Source organism: Panicum virgatum, chromosome 7N, assembly GCF_016808335.1.
Source record: "Panicum virgatum strain AP13 chromosome 7N, P.virgatum_v5, whole genome shotgun sequence".
Classification (NCBI taxonomy): Eukaryota; Viridiplantae; Streptophyta; class Magnoliopsida; order Poales; family Poaceae; genus Panicum; species Panicum virgatum.
The window spans coordinates 28,452,254-28,464,072 of NC_053151.1; the positions used below are offsets into that span (position 1 = coordinate 28,452,254).

Sequence of the window (11,819 nt, forward strand, 5' to 3'; positions counted from 1 at the left end):
ACGCTTAGCAACTAACAAGAGCATGACTTGTTATTATATTTGCTTTGCTTTACGAATTTTTGAGGTTTTGGTTATTATGGCAACAAAAAAAAGTTGAGCTTGAACAGATCCATGCATAGCAATATGGTGGGGATCATTGGCGAGCCATGATGGTCAGTCTTTTTTGGATTATAACAGGATATTAGTAAATTGGTAGATACAAAATACTTTTGCAGATGTGCTTGAAAGTTAGTGCTGTGCATGTGCTATCCTAGGTATATAAACCTCGCCTAGTGGCTACCCACCTAGCCTGCTGGAGCATCTCTTCCATAGGTGGTGCACGATCTTTTGTGTTTAGGGGTGTGTTTAGATCACTTTGCATTTTTCGTTTTTGGAAGGGAATCTTCAATATTTGAAGTATTAAATGTAGACTAATCACAAAACTAATTACAGATCTCGTCTGTAAACTACGCGACGAATCTAATGAGCCTAATTAATCCATCATTAGAGCATGTTTACTATAGCATTATTGTAGCAATTTAGTGTCTAATCACGTCATAATTAGGCTCATTAGATTCGTCTCGCGATTTACAGTTCATTTGTGTAATGCGATTTATTTTTTGACTACATTTAGTACACCATGCAAGCGATTTACAAAAATTTTGCGTTTTGCGTTTTGGGATCTAAACAAGGCCTGGCAGACAAACTTATCTTCATGTCGAGGGTATTAATAACTTGCCCACGTATGGTCCTGCACCAATACCACTCTCCCAGGTCAATGATCTTGTTATTAATGAAATCGAACTTTGATTCAAACATTGACCTTATGGTATTCATAGTAGTAGCTTCATAACAGTAACAACAATTTGGGGAGTATATAAAAAATATTTAAACTCTGCTTATCTGGTTGCTGTCTTAGATTCTTAGTGGGATGTGTGCCTGTTAGCACTATGTCTCCCTGTGAGCATGCGCACGAGTGTATGCGCATGTCGTGGCACATGTCTACCATCATGGTGCACGTACTGAATCCTGGGGTAATGCCTCTTTGGAGGAAGTTCGCAGTTCTTGCCGTGGTGCAGATGGGGCGCTAAATTTGTCCTGCTTGATCTTTGTTTGGTGATTAAGGTGTGATTATTTGACTAAAAGAATCTCTCTGCATAAGAACCTTCTGACATGTAGGCAAATCCGTTGAAGAAGTGGGTCTAATGTAGGTTGGACTACAGTGACGAGTCTCATGCAATTTCACTTATATGGATTGACTGAATCATATGATCCATTTTTTGGCAGGTTGCTAGAAACTATTCAAATTTTGAGTCATAAAATGCTCTGCTTGGCTTAATAATTTCATCAACTGTTCTCATATAATTTCAATAATATTAATGTCATGTTGCACCAGTGCTTCTCCGTAGTTTTAAATAAATAATAGAAGCATATAGTTAAATTGTTTAGAACATATAGGACAAGTATAAGCTGGAACAAAACATGAACTGGAAAAAATATTGAATAAGATCTAGACTGGTCCTATGGGTTGACATTAGGACTATAGTTTGTACTAAGACACTTATGGTGGTATTATGAAGGTTCAAAACTTTTTTGTGTAGTTTATTCAAGTTGGGCTATGAAGCTCATGGCAGTATCTTGAAGCAACTGCGTTAATGCTTTGTTCCCTCTAACAACGTGTCAGTTTCTTGCAGTAGTCAACTCCTGAGTTCGTACTAGCATTAAAAGGAAGATTAATGTGATGCCTGCACTCTGAGTCCACTATCTTCAAACTAAGTTAAACAAATTGTAGCTTAATGCATTGTTTTTTCTTTTGTTTTTTAAAAGATGCTTCGGATGCTTTAATGCATTGTTAGTCGGACGCGCTCGTGCGTGTGTGAGAAGATTAGGCGTTTGACTCACTCCTGCAACATTAATGCGCAGGATCTTTTCACTTGTGACTGGAATATGATATTTAGCCTTAAATTGCTTTTGAACCGCGAGTTACAGATAGCCGTGGCACTTAAACCCCACGGTGTTGCAAGGTTAAGATAATGGAAGATGTTCCCTTCGTGGGTGGGCTGATCTATTTTTCTATTCTTCCAAAGCAATAGGGGAGAGATGGAAATCTAAGGCCGACTGCCAATAGGAAGACTGCTATCGGTTTCTCTACATATCTTTTCTTATCTTTCAATTGTAAAGATTTCAGAATCAAGTATAGTGGAAATTAAATGATAATCATATATGAGTTTGGAGCTTCCTAGTGTAATCATTTTTTTATAATTCACCTTTATTTCCTTTTTCGTGATTTGAAGGGATTGCATGCAGTATGCAATGATGGGCCACTTGACGAATAAATGACACACTTATGGATAACTGGCTACGGCACACATTACTATAAAATTTTTTTTGCCATCTTGTGGTTTTTTACTGATAAGTTTTTGCTGGATATTTTACCCTTATGTTACTCGGTGCTATATGATTATTGTTAGGTGCTTCTCTATATCACTGCATTGTCGCTCCAACAAATGAAGATGACTTTCACAGATCTCCATGGAAAAAAATGGTAATTATCTCGGTTTAGGTACATGAAGCGGCTTTGGAATTATCAGGCACCAGGTTTGCTGCGTACAAGGCAAACTGCTCTTTTATAAGTGATGAGAGACGCCTAAGGCATCTTATAAATGATTTGTATTTTAAGAAAACATTAAGAACCAATACAGGAAAAAAACTGTACCATAAAGTAGAATTACAGCCGAATTTGACAAATTCTTCCTTCACTGCTTCGATCCCAAACTGAGAACCAAGATCTAGACGAATTCTAGTTGCACGGTGGCTTTTGGAAGTTGCAAAGGTTGCCTGTCCCTGGAAGGCAAATTTTGGAGAGATTGATAGATGCAGTAATACTTTTTTCTAAGCAATCAGGGTTTTTTCTTTCTTGAACACATATGAGAGCTGTGTATCTTTTTTCTTTTGAAAGGGGAGCTGTGCATCTTTGTATTGAGAGATAGTGGTCCAATTACAAGGAAAAACATTTTACGCCTTGGACCAGAGGGAGGAATTTACAGCTCTAAAACTGGACTATTACATAAAACACACATAGGATGATAGGACCAGACCAAAAAGCTATCAGGAGGTATTATCGAGGAATGTGCATGGTTGATCATGGGTATATTTTAGGAAAAGAAAGAAAAACGGTAATTTGTTTTTGTTATGCATGAGGAAACGTGAATGGGAGATGTTATTTGGTGGTAGAATTTGTAGAAAGTTTGGAAAAATAAAAGAATTTTAAAGTCCAGTAACAGACACTACATTTTTTACCTCAATCTCCCTGGCACAGCTATGTTGCCATAGAAAATAAAACGGCAAATAATTGAAACTGAACATTACATGGGCTAAATCATGCATTTTGCACTGCAGTTTCTCTATTTGTCTTCTAAAGTTCTAATATACAATTCAAATATTGTAGTGATTTCATTAAGAAAAACAAATTATATAATTTAAATTTACATAAGGAATTTGGTTCACGCACTACTTATCACAAAAAGGGTGATCGCATCAACAGTTAAACACTTTGACGCCATGTGAGTGGCCATTTATCAGTTTAACGCCAGCAGACCTGCACCAGAAATCAAGTTGTGAAGCTTAAAACAGTTTTATACCAATACCAAGATAAATTATTAAACTACATACAAAATGGAATTCAAAAGGAAAACTCAGGTGTACAGCAATTTTGAGACTTCTGGAGAAATCATACTTCGTCCGTATGGGTTTACTCAGAATTTGATCCATCAGTCTCTGCTAATTTCTCAATCAACAAAAAATTGTGTTACCAGTTGCAACAGGTGAAACCACAATAACATGACTGACGCGTGGGACTTTTCTTTTTTCCTTTGGTAAGCTTTAATCAATGCATTAGAATGCTCTATTGAATTTAAAAAAGGGCACATGGGATTGACACAAAACACCGACTAATCACAATTTATACATGTAAAATCATTTTAAACTATATCCTGTACTAAGTAACCTAGTGCCACAGTTATGAGGCCACATTCAGGTCAACCCCCTTGTCTCCGTAGTTGGGCTGAAGTTGCGTTCAACTCCGCGCCTTCCACCTGCAATGTTAAACACATCAACAAGGAATCATGGCGAATGATGGCAAAAAAATATGCACTCGGGTAAAGCAGATTTTAATCTTTGATCCCAAGGCGAATACAATTCGGCTCTGGATCCCAAAACCATTCATTACTGCTTCCATTTGCCCCAAAAGTGGCATTAATGCTGGGATTAGTTCCAGCAAAGGCACAAGAAAAAACAAATGCACAGATGGCTCCCCCTTAACCAAGTAGAGTAGCAGGCAGTAGCATTGACCAGACCCAATGCAACACACAAACCAAAACAACTTTAAGTGAGTTGTGTGTCATCATCATTAACCAAGGTGAGATATGGAAGCAATCTTGGGAGATTACATTAGTGGGTTCCTACTATGACTTGAAAAGCAATTTTTTGCCCTTTTTTTAAGTGAAAGGAGATTAAGCCGCAAACTGGGATGCAATATCTCCATAATACTAATAAGTCAACTGTCAAATTTAATATATACACTGTCAGCATTTAGACTTTGCAAGCTGGAAACAATCAAAACCCCAGCAGAGCTGTGATGCAGCGTGGGAGATGACTAATAGAAGGGGCTACTCTTATGTGCATCAAACAAAGTGACATTAATGAGTTTGCTTATCTCTTTGTCATTGTATCAAGATGCGCACCAGGCGATGTATGGGTACAGAGGCCTTGCCTTGCGCCATCTAAAGACTTAATTGTATGAGCTAGCAGCAGTACACCATCTAGAGTATTGAAGAGCCTCATTTATTCAAATAAACAAAAACAATGGCCCAACGTTCAAGTCCATTTAGTGCACATTTAGCAGTATTGTGCATTTGAAATACTGTGCCCAATAAATTCCATTCAAGGCCACATCAAGTTGTGAAATCAATTGGAGAGCCAGTCAAAATTCTACTGTACAAGATTTATAAATAATCAAAAGGAAAGAAAATTGATGAGTTTTTCAACACTCAACTGCTCAGCCAATAATAATTGTCATAATTATCTGATGAGTCCACCTAACTTCCCAGTGGCATATAAGGGATTATTTCTAAAATCTGTCGGAGGTTACTCATTTTCAAAATTTCGAAATATGATTTAGATATCAACAGGGAGTCTCAACACTCACCCACAATGCAACAAAAAATATGCCAAGATCTAGAAAAAAGTTGTGGAGCAATCACTTTTCATCGCTAGCAAGCTAAAAAATACCAATTATAAGCTAAATTTGTTTACCAATACAGTATGCACCATAATAGAAGCTTCCCAGCACTGGTTCTCATTTGGAAAAAGCAAAGCAAAGCAAAGCACAACAGCTGTAGATATGTATTCCAGCTCCTGTCTTCCTCATTTAGATTTGTCAATCCGTTGCATATGATCCAACAGGCCACCACAAAGCCTCTCACCTCGCACTTCTCTCCCACCCAACATATATTCAATCCTTCCCTTGCCACTCCCCAACCATGAATATGATAGGCAATAAAATGTGTATAATGTACTACTACCACGAGATAGGGAGTAATTAAATGGGAGCGTACCTCTTACTGTCACATTAAAGAAAACCAATTGACCTCCCATCCTTCCCCCACTATAAATACCACCCATCTCTTCTCCAACAGCACCGAAGAAACACCTCTGAGCATTCTAAAGCTCAGAGTCCTCTCCTCTAAGAGCATCACACATCGCTCTCATCTCCATCTGCTCACATCCAGCGCTTCATCACCCTGCAAAACAGTAAGTTCCCTTGCTATATGTATCCAGGCATCTAATCCTTGTAAGAGTAGGAAAGTCATTCTGAGGTGTGTATCTCAACCAGCTGATTCAAACGTTTGATGGATGCAGCCATCACATCCCTCCCAGGATGAGTCGCAGCAACAGGAAGAGCTCTAGGGGCCTTGACCTGAAGCTGAACCTTTCACTTCCGGCAACTGGAGACTCCTCCAGGAGGACGATGGCTGACGAGGAGTCATCCCCGAGCTCCTGCCTGTCATCTGAGAACGAGCATGGCCTGCAGTGGTCCAACAGCCCTGAGGCTACGTCCATGGTTCTTGCAGCCTGCCCTCGCTGCTTCATCTATGTGATGCTCCCCCAGGATGACCCTAGGTGCCCCCAGTGCAAGAGCCCCGTGCTCCTTGACTTCCTGCAGGATAACAACAACAGTAAGAACAACGGCAACAGCAATAGCAGCAGGAGCAGGAAGGGATGAGAAACATTCAAACATGGTTCCATTAGGCGGCACATCAAGAAAAAGCGCTATATGAAGTCCTAGGTCCAGTAAGTCTATTTTGTCTGGTCATTTCTTCAGTGTAACTGTGATATATCCATAAAAATTGTGAAGCTAGCACCCATGTGTTACTATCACAATTTTGATATACCACAGATACACTGGGGAGTGGGGACTATATCCTTCATCCTTGTTTCCTCCTTTCGAGGCTCTAAATGTAATAGTTTTGCTTAGAGATAGGACCAGACTTCCTGCCTTTTCATTTCAAGATAACAAGAAAAGTTCACCCCTGATAGTGTGAAATTGAGAAGTAACATCATCCTATCATCCATATGAGTTACAAATCCGAGCTTCCCCAAGACACCAATTCCAATTTCATCAATGTTTTATGTTAGATAAGTCATCCAAACCCAAAACAGGGAGAAGGGGATAACAGAGCAAGAACAGTCAACCCCCAGAAAAGGGGTATTAGGAAGTTGGCATCACAGGTTAGCTGAACTGACCAATTGGCATTACTGCTTCCACGTTGCAACATAAAGAGGGTGCTTCATGGATTCTCTCAACTAGCCCTGAAGAAGACGTTAAGCAATTGAAATGGTGATGGAATTCAAATTGGAAAGAGATATGTTTAAAACTGTTGAAAAAAGATGAAGTGACGCCATGCAATAAATACTAATTAATTTCAGCATGCGTCACTCTATCTCTTTCCATTATACATCCATCTGAATATGTGCATTATGACACAACAACCTTACTCAATGCTTCTTTGGTCAACTTTGTCAAGCCAATATATTTAAGTTCACTTGATAAAGACGCCTCAGGTTAAGTCCAGATGATCATTATCAGATACATGACCAGCCATACTACAAGTTGGTCTGAATCACATCAAAAGAACGATCCAAAGATCAAAAAAAAAAACATGTGCATATATAGTAGGCGTCCTTTAATTCATGTTGACTGGAAATAGCAAACTTGTCCCTTTCATTTCATTCATTGTAAAACAAGTGTTTTATGCAGTAATATGGTAGTTCAATGACAAGACAACAGAAAATGAATGAGCTGTTATTAGAGAAAGAAAGAAACAAAATGACAAGAACAACATAAAAAATTACAAGAAACATAGAAGAATTGAAATATCAGGCCAAAGTCTACAACGGTACATTTTGTTCAAAATAAAAAATTAGCTAATTTATCTGGCAACATGTCTGCAGCCGATTCATTTGGTGAATGTGAGAAACTATGTGTACTTGCCTTGTCATAGACAACTGACAAACCCATGATCTCAACTCTCAAATGAAATGATCAACCAAGATACAAATTTGACACACCTAAAGTATATAAGCAAATAGTTAAGTGCAAACATCTGCATGGAATCAAATTAGAGTATGATAGAATTGATAGAATTGAAACAAATAAAGGAACACCAAGGTGTTACCCTCTTTTATCAATGTGTATGTTCTTCCGTATTCACAAATTATATTATTTCTCGTATAAACATAATTCCTAAATCATTAGTGAAAAATGATAAATCTGAGGCCTGAGAGATTTTACTGAAGAGGGAAATTAAAGAATAAGAGGAATAATGGATCTTCTGAACTGCACATAATAATGAGCGCTCAAACTGCAGCTAAGGTCAACACAGGTGAATATATCCAAAAGTACATGATGTAGAGTGTCCCACACTGAAGCTCCACGGATATTTTTAAGTTGAGGTTAAAGGTGTCTTCAACAGAACCAAAGGAAGAAGCAGGATATCAGTTCATGAATACCTAAACAAAATTCACAGGAAGTTGATGTCCTCTTCTAACACCTTTCTGTGCTAACATCACAAACGTCAAGGTCATTTTCGTTGTATTTGTGGTCAAGCAATCCAGTGTGCAACAGATTCTGTACCAGCTAGTATATCTCATAACTGCAAAGAATACAGAATGCAAAATATCTTAGTGAGGAGTAAAAAATCAAGAAGGTAACCAACTAAATAGTTCATATGAATTTATTGTACATAATACAGAAAAAGGAAATATAACATTGCAACTCTGCACGTTTCTTTCAGCATCAGCAAACTTCATCTCAAGTTACAACCCAGTAGTCCAAGAAGCTAAATAGCAAGTGGCTACAACACTACATGCGGAATATATGAGCAATGGGGCTAAAACTCGCCCTGCACATGGTCCGGTTTCGACCCGGGCAACATATAACCAGCCCAAGTTAAACCGCTTCAGGAGATGATGCACGGGCTGGTTTGCGTCTGGTTTGAACCGCGTAACCCGTTCAAGGCTCAAGTAGTAGCTTGTACACAGTGTACCTTCGTGAATCGTGAGTTGTTTCCATGCGGCACCTCGTAAACACCAGCTGGTGCCCATCCCACGCAACCTGCGGCCGCATCATCATCTAAAAATTCATCCTCCAGTGCGACAGCTGGTGCCGCCCCCCCCCCCCCCCCCCCCTAGCAGCTAGTATTTCGCTTGTGTAATTATGTTTTCTGCAGTTAGCGGCGGGTTATTCTGGTAACCGTCCAACCCACGGGTTTCCAAACCGCCAACTGCGCTCTCTGACAGTTTGGGTTGGTTTTTAACCAAAAGCCGGTGAAACCGGACCATGTACAGGGCGAGCTAAAACTGCCTAGCATTCAACATAACATTTGAAACTCTAACAAAAAAGAGAATGAGTTATACCAGATGAACATGACGCTCTAAAAGAACCGATAGTAATTCATCCAATTGTCAATAAAAATAACAAAATATCTATTACTTGCACTTTTTTGCTTAACAGAAGAATTTGGGGTATTGAAATGTAGTCTGCCAAAAGAAAACTGCTGACAATATATGATGTTACCCTGACATGTGCAATGGAAATATGGAATATAAGGGACCTACGCTCAACATCTGAAGAATGAAGACAAGAACATTCACCTAATGCAGGCCCTATTTATCCACCAAAGGGTCCCAATGCCGACAAGTTTGGCTGCATATGCAGTCACCCAAGTGCCGCAGAGGCATATTGCCGGCCATGATCCCGCGGAAATCACATCACGTCACATGGAAATGTCTCAACGGGATTACCAGATACCGGCCTGGATTGGAAGGCTGGGGCATAGTTAAACTGCGACATTGCAGTCTTGCAGACATCTGCACGAAAGATTTTAATTGCAACTAAAGCACAAAATATAGCTTAAACTAGTGTTGTACGGATCCAAAAAAAAGAAGACGAAGAAATGGTCCCGCAAAAGGCTGCAATCACGAATCTAAGATCAAAATAGGGGCTGTAAAGAATCAAACAAGAAAAGCACGAAATGTTGGTGAAAATGCTCCCAAACATGCACGGAAAAATCGAGACCTCGACCGCCTCCGACGATGAGCAAGAGCAAGAGCGCAGCCGTGGCAAGTGGCTCCCCTAGATGCTTACCTCGATTCAGAAGCCCGTTCGCCGAGCACGACGAGAGGACCGGAGAGGCCGGAGGGCGAGGCGCCGACGAAGCCGCGGCCGCTGCCGTTTCGCTTCGCCTTCCGAAAGCGACGACGGCCACAGCCGCTGGACCGACATGGGCTTGTTGGGCCGCACTAGCCCAAGCAATCAGGGTTGGGCCCAACTGGGCCACGTCCTCGTTGGTGGGCTCCTCCCTCCTCTGTCGCCTCTGCTCTGTTTCGCTCTCCGCCGCCACCCACCGCTGCCATTCTTCCACCGAAGTGACCGAACCATCGCCGCCGGCGTTCATCTCCGTCGACACGGCGGCAACAAGCCGCGCGCAGGAGGCGAAGCTCGCCACCTAAACTTGCCGAGGCGTCGTGGCACGGAAGCGAAGACCAGTTCGATGTGCTTCCAATCCGAGAGGAAGAAGGCACCACAAGAGTTCCTACCTCGCCGCCGCTGATCCTCTTCGTAAAGCTATATCGAATCCGGGAAAGAACAAAACCGAAAAGGGAATCGCATAAAGAAACGAAACGATTCTGGAATCTTGGGGAGGATAAGCTATGTTAGGCAAACGACAAGGTCACCGTCACCTCGCCCCGACTGCTGCTGCGTGAAATCTTGCTGGCCCGACGGCACAGACTGATCGAAAACCCACTCGAGCTACTTGCTCCCTAGCTACCCTATCATTCGCATGCGATGCCACAAAAAAACAAAAGGTTACCTACCTCCTACCTTCTCTCAGCAACCTAGCTCCCATTTGTTTAGGCCAAGCCAGTCGGATCCAAGGTTCATGTGCATCTTCAGTTTTTCACCATGCCACCATGTGCACTCGATGGTGATATGATGCAGTATTGCAGTTGCCAATGTGGTCGACACGATCAATAATGCATCAAGCACTAAGAGAGGAAAAATCATGCACACGCTCGGCGCTAATCCTGCGGTCTCTCTCGATCATTTCGATCACGCATGGACCAGCAGCTAGCCGGCTCTCAATTCCAGCCGGTGTCTCGAGCAATTCAACATGCTCGAAGCTGGTGATCTGTGGGAATCCCAGGGCGACAGTGTGGTCACTGCTTCTATGCGAGGGAGCTTGATGAGCTAGAGACAAGGAGCTGGTCAACTCTGCATGTGCAGGCGGGGCATCATTATCCTTGTGGATCCGTAAGCGTATGCAGTTTTCTAGTAGCAACTCCACTCGATCATTTGGAAGCTCTGCTCCGAAGAATTGTTCCAAGACAGTGTGTCGTCTTGTTAAGTCAGACTGTCAGGGACATGTGTTCTGTAGGCCAGTTCCCCATGCTTCAATTCTGCTTCCCATAGTTCGGCACCATCAGAGGAACAGCCCTAATTAGTGACCTTCGCAACTAGTACCAGACTACCAGTAGGTGATTAAGTGCGATGATTGAAGTACATGAATACATTTTTTATGCAGAAAAAAACTTCGTTTGCACTATCTGATCCTACAGGGATTTCTCACTTGATAGTATGACACAACCTACTTGTGCTGAACACCTCTGAGGAGATTAGTCACAACACACTAAGCTACAAATCATACTGACTCTACCTCAACTAAAATCAAACACTCACAATTTATTTTGCGAAAACAACATCCGCAATTATCGGTTTAAAAAACCCCCAAATTATTGACATACTTTATATTTATCAGCTGCTGGATTTTTATTCACTTAATTTAAAAATGCTGGCAACAACAGGCATGCGGCTTGTGCTCCACCCACATAACCTGAACAACAACTACAATAACAACGAGAACACCATAACGATAAGAGAACAACAAGTAGGTGGCATCCAAACACAGCCAGAAACATGGAAGAAAATGCTCTAAAGCTTAACGGCCGCGCATGATGGCGTTTGTCGGCTTATAATTGCCTGAAACCTTGCTATCCTTTTGCCAAGGGAACAGGTCATTAGGCCCTGAAAAGCGCCGGTGAAAGTGATCGGGTGCTCTAACCTAAGAGGGGGAGGGGGGTGAATTAGGCATTAATAAAAATTTAGACATATGGCTCCAACTAGTTTACACAAAACTTAAACTAAAACAGGCTATCTAGATGTGCAACTAGATTGTTCTAGTGTGAAAACCCTATCCCAAAAGAGTTTAGCAACCTATAGC

The 11,819-nt window shown here is 41.2% G+C and overlaps 2 long non-coding RNA genes across 2 annotated transcripts; one reads left to right on the forward strand and one right to left on the reverse strand.

The window, feature by feature from the left end:
• Nucleotides 1-3,354: 3,354 nt before the first annotated feature.
• On the reverse strand, nucleotides 3,355-9,796 carry LOC120683884. The gene is made up of 5 exons (XR_005678969.1): nucleotides 9,686-9,796; nucleotides 9,193-9,408; nucleotides 6,784-8,192; nucleotides 5,595-6,196; nucleotides 3,355-4,073 (listed from the first exon to the last, which is right to left on the reverse strand). It is a non-coding gene; the product is annotated as an uncharacterized LOC120683884 (long non-coding RNA).
• Nucleotides 5,677-6,611, forward strand: LOC120683883. Its single transcript, XR_005678968.1, has 2 exons — nucleotides 5,677-5,790; nucleotides 5,899-6,611. It is a non-coding gene; the product is annotated as an uncharacterized LOC120683883 (long non-coding RNA).
• Nucleotides 9,797-11,819: the final 2,023 nt, after the last annotated feature.